This window comes from Primulina eburnea, chromosome 15, assembly GCF_022965805.1.
Source record: "Primulina eburnea isolate SZY01 chromosome 15, ASM2296580v1, whole genome shotgun sequence".
Taxonomy (NCBI): domain Eukaryota; kingdom Viridiplantae; phylum Streptophyta; class Magnoliopsida; order Lamiales; family Gesneriaceae; genus Primulina; species Primulina eburnea.
The window spans coordinates 9,898,541-9,911,920 of NC_133115.1; the positions used below are offsets into that span (position 1 = coordinate 9,898,541).

The 13,380-nt window shown below is 35.5% G+C and overlaps 1 non-coding gene across 1 annotated transcript; it reads right to left on the reverse strand.

Moving 5' to 3' along the window:
- Positions 1 to 6,651: 6,651 nt before the first annotated feature.
- Positions 6,652 to 6,758, reverse strand: LOC140815767 (small nucleolar RNA R71). Its single transcript, XR_012114414.1, has one exon. It is a non-coding gene; the product is annotated as a small nucleolar RNA R71 (small nucleolar RNA).
- Positions 6,759 to 13,380: the final 6,622 nt, after the last annotated feature.

Below are 13,380 nucleotides of genomic sequence, written 5' to 3' on the forward strand. Positions count from 1 at the left end.
ATTTCCTCTTTTATTTTCAGTCATCTTAGATGTCCTATCTTTCATTACTTGTGTTGTTCATTCATTTACTCGAACAGATCTGTTAAACTCAATAATATCTTATTTATTTAGTACTTTGAATTGCTTCTGCACTTAGTATTACAGTAGTTCATTTTACTCAGTCTGATCGGAATATTAAATTGGATTTTTTACTCAGCTTAAGTTTTGCATTATTTGTCATATTTATATAACAGTTCATTCATCTCTCTAAACTGTTATTTTCTATCATAACAAAACCTTTTTCTTAACATATATACATTTCATAATAAATGTGTAACGTATAAAATATTTAAATAATCAAAGGTATGTCATTTACTAAATTACAAGTTTTGTGTAACTTCAATCTTTTAAATTATACAACAATACAAGTTTCATTTGTCGATTCCTCTCCTGATAGAGACAATTATTGCATATTAATAATTTCACCCTCAACAATTTCTCTCTATACAATCCATGTGAATCGAGTTCATGATATTGATTTTGAGATCAATTGTACGTAGAATCAAACACTTGTTGCTTTATAAAAATTTATCACTAACAGTACATTTGCAATTCCTATCTATTAAATTATACAACAACAACACAAGCTTATGAGTCGATCTCTTTATTAGCAGAAACAATTATTGAAGAACTATAACGCTCTTTACCGACTTGACAAATGCAAAATAAGATGACTAGTTAATCATATTGAAATATATTGATGAGTTTGAGTACATAACGTGGAATGGTCAAATTAGAAAAGTAATTTAAATTTATGAAAATATCTTTTTCTCTTTATGATAATATGTAATTAGTTGATGCCACTGCATTAGATTTGTTAGTAAAGTACTACCAATGGGTTTTTAATTTGTATTTCTTAGGGATTTTCGCATTTGGATACATGAAATATTTAATTTTCATTTTTAGGAAATATTTCCAATAAAAAAATTCAATATTCCAAACTAAATTTATTTTTTCAGTTATTGCATAATTAATCATCATTCAATTCGTAAAAAAAAATGTATCCTTTTCCCTAATCTTGATTGAGGAACGACTTTTCCTAATTCCACTTTGTCATATTAATTAGTGACTCTTCCACTTACGGAAAAAGAACACGAAATATGACAAATCTATCTGCCCCAATAATAAATAAACAATTAATTATGCTGAAGAAATCATAATTATGATCTTGTGTTCATATTATATATACAATAAATTTTGATATGTATACTAAAATTTAAAATTAGGAGATGATTTTTTCTTTCAAAATAAATTCAAGAAATAAAGTGTTATTCATTATGTAGGGTACGTAGATATATATCATGTCTTAATCATGAATACAATAATTAGCCTTAGTTTAATTATCAAAATTATTGTAATAATAATAATCCAACGACTAAAGTGTTTATTCATTTTATTGCTTCATTTCTTATTCATGATGAGTTGTGAAATAAGCCCACCATTATGGAAGTCGCAAGAAAAAGTAGCTACTCAAGTGATCCATTATTATAATTAAAACCTTATATATATATATATATATATATATATATATATATATATATATATATATATATATAGTGGACGTCTATTACAAAAATAAGAAATAATATCATGACATTAGTGCTATAAATAGTTAAAAAAACTAGGTACCAGCAATATAGGTGGCTTGTATATCATTCAATATATTATTCAAAATTTTTTTTTAATACAAGATTCAAAATTTTAGATTTTTTTAAGCCCGATATTTTAGATTCATTAACATTACAAATTATTGATAATATTTATAAAGAAGATACGCGTACAATTAGATAAATAATCTCTGTCCCATCTAACAAAGGTTTATATTTGTTTTCACACATGCATATTAAGAAAATTATTGGAAAATTTTTTTACAAAGAAACTTTTCATTTTACCCTTATTTAATGATTTTTTTATAGAGTAAACAAATAATTTAGAGTAGTTAATGCATTTAATAATAATGATAGATTGGTAAAATAATAGAGAAAATAATACTAAAAGTGAAAACTGAATTGTATAATGGCCAAACTTTCAATAACTCCCCGCATCCCTTTTCAACTTTATCTTTACTCCATATCCCTTCAATTCTTTGTTTTAGTTCCCCAATATTATAAAATTTCCAATAATACCATTATCATTTTATTTTAGTAATTGATTTTTCTTTTAAATTAATGGCTCATCATGCTTCCGTAAAATAAATTAAATCTTATACCTTTTTGACCGGAGTGCCACCGGGTTTTACCCACCGTATTTTATGAACTGCTCCTCACAGTACAACCATGCGGTCGCAACCGATGGCTACTGACGCAGATTCCTTCAGCAGCACTTGGCACAACTCTAATTCATTTCCTACCTTAGAGTGTACAGTAAAAAATAAAATTTTGAAAATAATACATGAGAGGGGCTAAGAGCAAAGATCTCTTTATTCAAACACAAACATTTATTAATACATAGTAATCTCCTGTAGAGGAGGAGAAACTTGTTGAGCTACTAATAGTAGCTGAACTCTCTACACACATATAATTGAAAAAAAATTATTACAAATGGTTTGAAGAAAAATGAAGAGGTTGATCGATGTCTTCATCTTCATTCTGCTTCCTTATTTATAGAAGGCTCATTCGGATTTGAAACTCGGACTTCAAATATTGATAAGCCTTTACAGCTTGTATATGGACCATGTAGTGGTTGAGTGGTCCCTTCTTGGCCTGTCTTTTTCTAGATTATTAATCTAGAATTAACTTCTCATCTTCTTTTATTTTCCTGAGAGCACCTGCCTCTTTTATCTTATAATTGATTCTTCTTTAAGAGCATCTGCCTTTAAGAGCATCTAATCTCCTTTTTCCTGGAAATGTTGGACTAGCCATTTAAGAGCATCTGCCTCTTTTCTCTTATAATTGATTCTTCTTTTCAAGACTTTCAGATATACACGGTGCATCTTCAAGTTTTGATTTCGGTGTGTTTAACTGGTTCCATTTGCCCTTATTTATAGTGTAAAGTTTGGGTCCATTTTTCTTGTTTTCTTTATTGGATTCCTGTTTTAAATAAAGTATCCAATTTTCTTTCATCTTTTACCACTTATTATTAGTGATTCTTATGTCCTTTTTCCACCGATTATTGGTGGTACGTACTGTCATACCACTCACATGGTGGGTTTTCTTTTGGTTAGTGGGCTAGTCACATGTCCACAATTAACTTTGTCGAGGAATCTTTGGATTTCGGTCCATCCCCACTTGTGCTTGTGTCGGTAAAGTGTTTCAGATCAGATCTCGGTTTGAATCCTTTACCGAATTTAGGTTCCTTCTGGCTTTGGCATTTTGGACAGATGTTTTCAGATTATCTTCCTACATGTGCCATGTTACAGAATTTCCGACGAGTTTCTTTACTTGCCGGCAACTTGCTATTCCACAAAAGATTTCTCTTTTTCTCGAATAAATCTTCTGCAAAACTTGTTGTTTTTCCTGTCATGGTGTTTAGCAGGATGATCCGTTCACTGAATGATTATAAAATTTGAACGGAAACTTGACTTTGTCTATCTCAGTGAGACAGACCCATAAACCCCAAGCTCTTCTGGTAGAAATATCATCTTCAGTAATTGAAGCAACCAGGGGTGTTTCTTCTGTCGCAGGGTCATTGATAAATTTCTGAAATTTGTATCAGGCCTCCTTAACTTGATGAAATGAAAGGCTTCATGTGAGCCTTTCCCTGCTGGTTCTGGTGTTGCACTGAAAAAATATAGCTCCAAAACATCTTCTCTGGACAAATAATCATTATTCGCCCAAGTCTCGTGAACAGCTTCCTGGATCCATTTGGGTAGTCCTGAAATCTCTGGAAAGCTAGGTGATGTGGTATATAATGAGGCAAGAGCCCCAAATTCATATCAGGCTTTGACCTCCTTGAGATATGAATTGGGTTTCATCCATACCCTAAGATATTTTCCTGAAACATCAACTCTATTGGTAGCTGGGTTAATGCCTACTCTTGTTTTTAATTTCTCTCAATTCTGTTGGTAAACCTGAAATGGAGAAATTGTAACTTCATTAGTACCAACCTTAGTTTTGCCTTTGTCAGTTCGAGGCCTAAGGTTGATCTCTCCCTCTTCAATCCCCGAGGTGAATGGTTGACTTGAAGACTCAAGATAAGGATCTGGAGTCTCAATTTTTTTTTTGTTTTGACCGACTCATCTGGAGATGATCTCGACTTAACACTTGTGCTAGGGGTATTTGAATCCCCTGCTCCAGGTATAGAGTCCTATACTCGAAAACTCTCCATTTAGAAAACCAGTGGCTTCTCAATGCCTTGGAGGATAGGCATTTGTGTTACAGACCATAACTGAGTATAAGCCTGTAAACATCCTGTAATTCGATCAGAGACAACTCTCTTATCGGCTTGTTGTAGTCTTCCCGCAACTTCTGCGTTTAAGACCAGCTTGTTAAACTCGTTTTGAAGCATTTCAAAGTGTTCCCTCAAATGCCTCTACATCTTGATGATGACATCGATATCACAGCTATCCATCTCTTGTTAAAAAATCTGCAAGAATATTTTCATGAGATTTTATTATCACAATATCAAAAATATAATTTTGACATAGAGCTTGCCATCTTAATAATCTGGTTTTCTCAGGTTTAGATGCGATTCTATTCCTTAAGAAAGCTTTTACCTGTGTATTATCAACTTTCAAAATGAATTTCTTTGCAAGTCAAAACAATGGCCATTTTTCAAAAGCCCTTTTAACTGCATAGAATTCTTTCTCGTTGATATGTCATCTTATGGCTTCTGCATCGGAGAATAAACCACTACAATACGTGCATGGCTGTTCTCCATCTGGTGTGAGCTTTGTAAATACTGCAGCCCACCAATGATCACTAGCATCGGTATACAATACCAGATCATCTTCATCTTGAGGAATAGCCATTTTCGGAAGATTTTTACAAATTTCCTTTAAATGGATAAGTCCTTCTGTGTGTTCTTTTGTCCATATAAATCTTGCTTCCTTTTTCAATAATGGACTGAACACCTTTCTATGTTTTGTTAGGTTTTTAATAAACATTCCAGCAAAATTAGCAACTCTTAGAAAACTTTGAAGTTGTTTCTTTTCTTTTAATTCGTTTGGAAAATTTTGCACTTTCTCAACTATATGATCTTGCAAAATTATTCTACATTCATCGATTTCTATCCCTAGAAATTCGATCTTTCTTGTGGCAATGACTGCTTTCTTTCTGATAGAACCAGTCCTTCTTGTTTGCAAACATTAGAGAAAATTTCTAAATGCTTGACATGTTCTTCCATATTTCTGGATGCTATTACAACATTATCAATATAGAAAAACATAAATTTAAGATAATCTTTAAAAAGATTATCAATCTTTCTTTGAAATATCTGAGGTGAATTAGTGAATCCCATTGGTAATACTTCTCAAATATAATGTCTTTGTGGTGTTGAGAAAGCTGTGAATTTATTGATTTCTTCCTACATCCGAATTTGATAGAATCTGGACTTACAATCGAATTTAGAGAATATATTGGCGTTGCGTATGCAACTAATCAAGTGTTCTGTACTAGGTATGAAATACCCATTAAACTCCAGAATTTTATTAATTTCTTGATAATTAATAACCAGTCTGGGTTTTCCTCTTTTTATCTCACCATGATTTCTTATCAGAAAACCTTGGGATAGGCTTGCTGTGGGGAATTCACGAGTGGTAGGTGAACTGATAATTTCCCAACAAATTCATTTCTCATTTGATTTAATCCAAATTAATCATTGCTATCTTGAACACATTTTCGTTTGCATTTTAATTATTTGAATTGTTTATTCTACATTAGTTCAATCATCAAATCAATTTATCGTTGCTAAAGAAATTTTACTTGAAAATAAAAAGAGTGTGACGCAGTCCTTGTGGATCGATACTCGTACTCACTTACGTTTATTATAACTTGAATATCGTGCACTTGCGATATTTAAATCGAGCTTTCATTTATAAAATAAATTTTGGGACTATTCACTGTGCAAGTTTTGCTCGATCAAGTTGCCGGGGACTGTTGATTCACAATTTTTTATTTTTCATTTAAATTCTTTAGTATTATTTATTTTATTGTTATTTGATACTCTCATTGTGTTGCAAATTTTTCTTGCGGTGCATGCGAAGATCACTCGAGTTTAAGCTTGAGCCTTTTGACCCCGAAATTGAACGCACAGCTAGACGTCGACTACAGCAGCAAAGAGCAATGGAAAGAATGGAAGGCGATCAACAAAGAGAGGAGCCAAGGCGTATACCGATGTTGGATTATGCACAGCCGTCTCTTGATGGAGCACGTCCAAGCATCGTTAGACCAGTCATCCGAGTCAATCAGTTTGAGATCAAGCCAGCTATCATTCAGATGATTCAGAACACTGTCCAATTTGGGGGAAGTGCACTTGACGATCCTAATTCTCATATAGCTGACTTTCTTGAAATTTGTGATACTTTTAAGTTTAATGGCGTGTCTGATGATGCTGTTCGTTTGCGTTTATTTCCATTTTCACTGAGAGATAAAGCTAAGTCGTGGTTAAACTGTTTGCCTGTAGGATATGGCAAAGGCATTCCTGATCAAGTACTTTCCTCCGTCGAAGACTATGAAGCTTAGAGCCGACATTACTACTTTTGCTCAATATGAGAACGAGTCAATTTACGAGGCATGGGAGCGCTACAAGGACTTGTTGAGGAGATGTCCACACCATGAGCTGCCGCTTGGGTTAGTTGTTCAAACTTTCTACTACGGTCTGATTACTCCAAACCGTACCATGATAGATGATGCTGCATGTGGTAATTTACTGAGAAAAACGGCTGAGGAAGGATATGAGTTATTGGAGGAAATGGCTGCTAGTAGCTATCATCCTCAGTCTGATAGGCAGAGACGAGGTGCTGGAGTTAATCAAGTTAATGATCTGGCGGCAGTTTCAGCACAGTTAGAGGCGTTGAATAAAAAGATTGATGTGATGAGCATGAGTGGGTCGGCTATGCGTCTGCAAGAAATTTTCTGTAATAAGTGTGTGGGTGAGCATGATGTGCAGGATTGCCAAGATGGAAATCCATTCTATGTGCATGAGGGAGCACCGGTAAAACAAGTGGGATTCCAAAACCGTCCTAGAAATGACCCTTATTCGGACACATTTAATCCGGGATGGAGGAATCACCCAAACTTTTCATGGGGAGGTCAAAACAACCAAAATCGCCAACAAAGAGGTCCACCATATGGGATGCACCAAGGATTCCAGCCAGTACCGCCTCGGGAGGAGAAATCAAATTTAGAGCAAATGATGACTAAATTTATTTCTGCAACAGAGACGAGATTTCAGAACCAAGATGCATCCATAAAGGGGTTAGAGAATCAAATTGGACAATTGGCTAAGTTGATTGCTAATAGGGAGCAATGAGCTTTGCCAAGCAACACGGAAGTTAACCCAAGAGAACATGTGAAGGCTGTGGAATTGTGTAGTGGAAAAGCACTCAAGTCTAATGAGGAAAAGACCGAGCACGGTGAGGATGAGGTGGAAAATCGAGGAGGTAAGTCTTCTAAATCTACATCTACACCTATTGCACAGAATAAAATTGTTATCCCCCCACCTTTTCCTGCAGCAATGAAGAAAGCTAAATTAGATGCACAATTTGGTAAATTTCTTGAGATATTTAAAAAACTGCATATTAACATTCCTTTTGCTGATGCTTTATTGAATATGCCAAGTTATGCTAAATTTCTAAAAGACATCTTAGCTAATAAGAGGAAGTTGGAGGATCCCATGACGGTAAAATTGACTGAGAATTGCTCTGCATTGGTACAAAACCAGATCCCACCAAAGCTAAAGGATCCAGGGAGTTTTTCTATCCCTTGCATGATTGGTGATGTTGTCTTTTCTAAAGCTTTATGTGATCTTGGTACGAGCATTAATCTTATACCATTATCTGTATTCAGGAAACTTGGATTGGGCGAGCCTAAACCCACACAGATGTCCTTGCAACTAGCTGACGATCTGTCAAACATCCACGAGGAGTCAAAGAAGATGTGTTGGTGAAAGTGGGAAAGTTTACATTTCCTACAGATTTTGTGGTGCTTGACATGGAAGAGGATAGGGAGATGCCTTTGATTTTAGGGAGACCATTCCTTTCAACTGGCAAGGCCGTGATTGAAGTGCAAGAAGGGAAGTTGAGATTGAGAGTGGGAAAGGAAGAAATCACATTTAATGTTTTTAACGCTCTTAAGCACCCACTGCACACTAATGATTGTTTTATAGTTGAGTCATCAGATTCACTTGTGTGTCAATTTGTGCAGGATGCTATAAAGGATTCATTGGAAGTCACCCTCACCACTGAAGTGAAGGATGAACCTGATGAAGAAATATCTGAGAGAGGAGCATACTTTAATGTCAACCATCCATGGACGAAGCCAGTGAGAATGAAATTGGATGAATTGGGAGCTCGAAGAGACCTGACCCCTCGGAAGTCAAGCGTTAAGGAACCGCCGACATGTGCTATGCGAGATGGGAAAAAGGAGCCGTTCATAGTCCACGCTCAAAGGTTGAAGCACTATATCGGTGGCACAATTGAGCCACAAATTGGAGTCACTCGGCTCCATGACAGTCTTTGAGGACATGGGTGAAAAGTCGAGCTCTAGACTATAAATTGAGAACTACTTCTACTCCTTATGTTGAGTTTATCTTTTTCCTTTATTCATTAATCGCATCATTTGCATTTAGGTAGTTGCATGGCATGACATTCATTGTTTTTATTTTTTTATTTATTTCTTTTTTTTCGAGAATGTCTCGCTAGGGCGGTCAAAACTGACCGCCCCAGCGAGCCCTCGTTGTTTTTCAAAAACATAGTCGCCGAAAACACCTCGCTAGGGTGGTCACTTTTGACCGCCCCCGCGAGCGATTTTTTTTTAAAATGGTTTTATGGCGAGAACCACTCGCTAGGGCGGTCCAAAGTGACCGCCCAGCGAGAACTCGTATTTTTCAAATAAGTTTTCGGCAAGAACCCCTCGCTAGGGCGGTCAAAACTGACCGCCCCAGCGAGCACTCGTATGTTTCAAATAATTTGTCACCGAAAACCACTCGCTAGGGCGGACACTTTTGACCGCCCTAGCGAGTCGCGCAGTCTATAAAAAAAAAAAATTTCCCTTTTCTTTTTATTCTCTTTGCTTATTCTGTCGTTGCATTTGCATTCATGAGTTTTTTGGTTTTTAGTGTTTGTTTCGTTTTGTGCACTGAGGGCATTGCACAACTCTAGTATGAGGGGGGTAGATTGTTTTGGTTGTTTAGTTAATTGGTTTAGTTTCGTTGCATTTCTTTTGTTTGGTGTCGTTTATGGTGAGAAGACATAGTTTATGAGCCAATGATGATGTTGAATTGATAGTTTACAAAAGTATTGATTGGGTCACTTCGTGAATGGTACTCTTGATTGTTAAAGCATGAATTTTGGTACAAAATTTGAACTTTTTGAGCACATATGTGTGGGGACTAGAATTTTGTAGGAATAATGGTGAAATTTGAAAGTTTTGTGTGGTTAACTTGAAAGGCACCATTTATGAGTTGATTTAGCATGTAAACCCGTGAAAATAAGTCGCTAATTGGGACCTTGAATGAGAAAATTTGATTTGCCTTGAACTTTACATTTACCTCCTTTCCAATGCACTGAATTAAAATGTCATACTCCTAACCAGCTGTAATCCAAAGTATTATATTCTTAGCCTAGGGAGAACATGTGTGAAAATTGTGCATTTAAAAAAAAACAGAAAAAGAGAAGAAAGAAGGAGATGTAAGGTGAGGGGGAGCCGAAATAAAAGGAATGAAATTCTATTCCTAGGCTAAAAGTTGGAGATGTAAGGAGACGAGGAAAGTCAGACGAAAAGTCTTGACGATTGCACAATGAAAATGATCGGTGTACTCCCAACTTTTAGCCACTTGAGCTTATTTTCCTTCTTTTCGACACCCTTATCTGCACTTAAAAGTTGAATAAAGTTCAATTTATGGCTAGTGATAAATGGACACGGGGATGCATGCTAGTGAGACTTGTATTGAAGTGTTAATTGAGTGACTCGCATGATTTGATAATTGATCTATTTGAAGTACGAATGACTAGACCCATCATGACACACACACACGTTCAAATTAGTGTCGAGATTTATGTGTAGATGAGAATGAGTATTCGGTTGCGATTTGACTTGATTATGATTGGTAGTGGGAAAGTAAACTGAGGCATGAACATAAACGTTGTTAACTCACCATTGACATTTACTTGTGTTAGTTATTTCTTATTTGAGTAATTTTGTGGTTGTTGAGTTTGTTTAGTATCTCGTGCTTTAACCTATTTTACTCGAGGGCGAGCAAAAGGTTATATGAGGGGGTTGATAGGACTCGTTTTTACGTGTTTTTAGTGTTGGTTTTGAGTCGCATTCATGCATCATATTAGTTTGTTTTAGTTTAATTTAGCATTTTTCTATCATTATTTAGCATATGACTGATCTCGTGTAGTTGGTGGTTATTTTGTAGGAATTGAACCAAAAAGTGGGAGAATATTTGCCGAAGCATCGAGAAGGACTCGCCAGGGCGGTCAAAATTGACCGCCCCTGCGAGCATGTTGGCATGGCCGAGGAATTTTCTGCGAGAACCTCTCGCTAGGGCGGACACTTTTGACCGCCCTAGCGAGCCGCGAGATTTGAAAAGATTTGTTTCATTTTTTATGGACTCTATCCTACACCATAGACCTAATACACGAGAGGGGCGCGGTTTTTCAGTCGGACATCATTATTTTCATCATATTTTCTTGGAGAAAAGGCTAGGAGCAAAGGAGATTTCGAAGACCTCGAGATTTCCACGCGTCGTGGCCGTCATCCGTCGTCATCTTTAGTATTTTCATTATTCAGTTTTTAATTCTTAGATTGTTGTTGGTTTTTATTATGAATTTTAGTAGCTAAACTCTAGATTTGTTGGGATTGAGGGGATCCTACCCCGTACTCGTTGTTTAACATTATTTATCGACGGTTTTATTAGTGATTTGTTTATGCTATTGTTCTTTCTTGTTTCAATCGAAGCCTAGCTAACTTCCTTTGATTATTTCATGTTGTTAATGATTTCGATAGAATAATTAACAATACGATCAAATAGTATAAACCACGGATTTACAATTTTAGTAGATATACGGAATTGAGTACGTGTCGATAGTGATAGTTCACCCGGATGAAAGCTAGTGGATTCCATAGAATGTAATGCAATCTTGAACTGTTAAATATTTGAGGACACTTGAGTACTGCATGTTTTTGATTAGTATTAATATAGCTCGACAGAGTATATTAATTAGTCTAGGGAATTCCGTCGAATGCACGAGTAAAAGTCGAGTGTAGTTAGCTAAACACGAGTGGTAGGTGAACTGATAATTTCCAACAAATTCATTTCTCATTTGATTTAATCCAAATTAATCATTGCTCTCTTGAACACATTTTCGTTTGCATTTTAATTATTTGAATTGTTTATTCTACATTAGTTCAATCAGCAAATCAATTTATCGTTGCTAAAGAAATTTTACTTGAAAATAAAAAGAGTGTGACGCAGTCCTTGTGGATCGATATTCGTACTCACTTACGTTTATTATAACTTGACTATCGTGCACTTGCGATATTAAAATCGAGCTTTCATTTATAAAATAAATTTTGGGACTATTCACTGTGCAAGTTTTGCTCGATCATTTTGATGTACAGATTTCAGCCCCTGAATCAATATAAGCAGCAAAGTATCATGCCTTATATTGTTCATATAACATTCCTACTGGAATGTATCTGGAAAATGGACTTGTGGTCATTGAATTTTCCACATCTTATCCTCTGCCATAAATTCCATTTCATGTTCTAAACGTTTCCAAGGTTTGTGTTCCTCGAGAAACTTTAGTCCAAAAATCAGTCGATCTAATTCTTTCCTTGGAATTCCTTGGATACGGACTTCCAATTCTCCGATATTAATCAGTCCTTGATAAGTTCCTATCGTAGGTTGTTTCAAATAGTATATGGTATTACAAGGAAATTGATTCCTTTGCTTCGTAATATCAAATACTATTTCTACTTCCTTCCACCCTTCAGGGCATCTAAGTTTTCCTCTTGTAGAGAAACTTTTTAGATTCTGTTGGGTTTCTATGACAGGCCTTTTATCCCGTCTATAGCTGGGTTTCTATGACAGGCCTTTTATCCCACCTATAGCTCGTAATTCTATCTCCTTGAAAAGATAGTCTTCTTGAATTCAATCTAAGACTTTGATTCCTTTGTAGAATCGGTTTGTCTTGTATTTGGATATATGTTTCCTGTATTAAAGGAAACTCAACTCTTTCTGGATAAATTGTCTGAGCAACTTTTCCGAATATCTCAAGAATTTCAATAAACTCGTTTGTAATAAACAACTCTGAATGATGTGTATTAGGATAGAGCATATGAAATCTGATAGGTAATAGAGTATGGTCTATTACCTTCTTTCATCAGCCTTTTTTCCTTGAAGTTCTGATGCAATGTCAAGGCTCTGCTAAAATCTCGATCTGCCAAGTTGTAGGCTATCCTTGGATAAATTACTCCTACAATCCTTCCTGCACAGAGATTTCTTGAGATTGTTCCCATTACTGAATCTTGTAGATTCCCCATTCTTTTATCGCACATATCAATATCAATAGGTGAATCTATTCTTTCTTTGAAAGTAGCTTTTTTCATTATTTGGATTGCTCCAATATGAATCCAGGACATAGTCTTTGCTACTTCTATATTGAGTTTTTGTAATTCCTCCTTAATTTCTTCAGAAGAGATTAACTGCATCTCCATTCTATTTATTGTAAGTTCCATAGGGATTGCCATTTCCCATCTAGAAACTTTATAGATTAGGTGATGCTTTCTGTTTCTTAGGCCAAGACTTCCTAAGAATTTTTATACCTGTCCTGCAGAGAAACCTTGATATATCTGTAGACTCAGATTTTCTCTCATGATTCTTTGAACCATATTATGAGATATTGTTGTCTGGCTAAAGAAACCAGACAGTTCTTCATGTGTTTCGTGTCAAAACACCTCGTTCTCACTCAGATTCCGATTCTGCTCCATCACATTCTTCCTGACTTAAGACTTCTTTTTCTTCATATATACTTTTATCTGAGGCAATGTCCTCAAATCGGTATACTTGAATAAGATCTTGGTAATAAACTGCTTCTTCAATATCCGGAGTAGGATCGAAGCGTTTAATACCTCTCTTTTCATTTTCTGGACAGTTGGTCGAGATATGACCTCTTGCTCCACATGTCCAACAATTACAATCTTTGAAACTTTCATTAGCCCGAGTATGAGCTCT